Source organism: Neofelis nebulosa, chromosome 3, assembly GCF_028018385.1.
Source record: "Neofelis nebulosa isolate mNeoNeb1 chromosome 3, mNeoNeb1.pri, whole genome shotgun sequence".
NCBI lineage: Eukaryota > Metazoa > Chordata > Mammalia > Carnivora > Felidae > Neofelis > Neofelis nebulosa.
The window spans coordinates 2,455,085-2,455,580 of NC_080784.1; positions in this window are offsets into that span (position 1 = coordinate 2,455,085).

Sequence of the window (496 nt, forward strand, 5' to 3'; positions counted from 1 at the left end):
TAGAGTTGCCCGTCTTTCCCCCCCCCCTCAGAGCAGAGCAGCAGGTGATAGAGTTGCCCGTCTTTTCCCCCCTCAGAGCAGAGCAGCAGGTGATAGAGTTGCCCGTCTTTTCCCCCCTCAGAGCAGAGCAGCAGGTGAGGCACCCTCCCGTGGGAAATGTGGTCACCTGGGCTGGGAAGATTCTAGCCCTGCCTGTGAGGCTTGGGGCTGGGATCTCATGAAGGAGGAGTTTGCAGCTCCAAGGTTCAGGTACCGGGGTTTCTTACTACTTACAGGATGTGTGCAGGACACCTCCCCTCCCCCTCCCCTGTCCCCTTGGCCACGGGTGGTGGCTCATCATGGTCGGGATGCCAGCCACAACGCTGGGTCACCGTGCTCCCGTAGCCTCCTGGGAATGTGGTTTATAGACCCAAAGGTTTCTCTCTAGTTTGTGCTCCCCATGAGCACGGACCTGTGTTATTGTTAATGTGGAAGGGCTCCTTAAAAAATTAGGTCT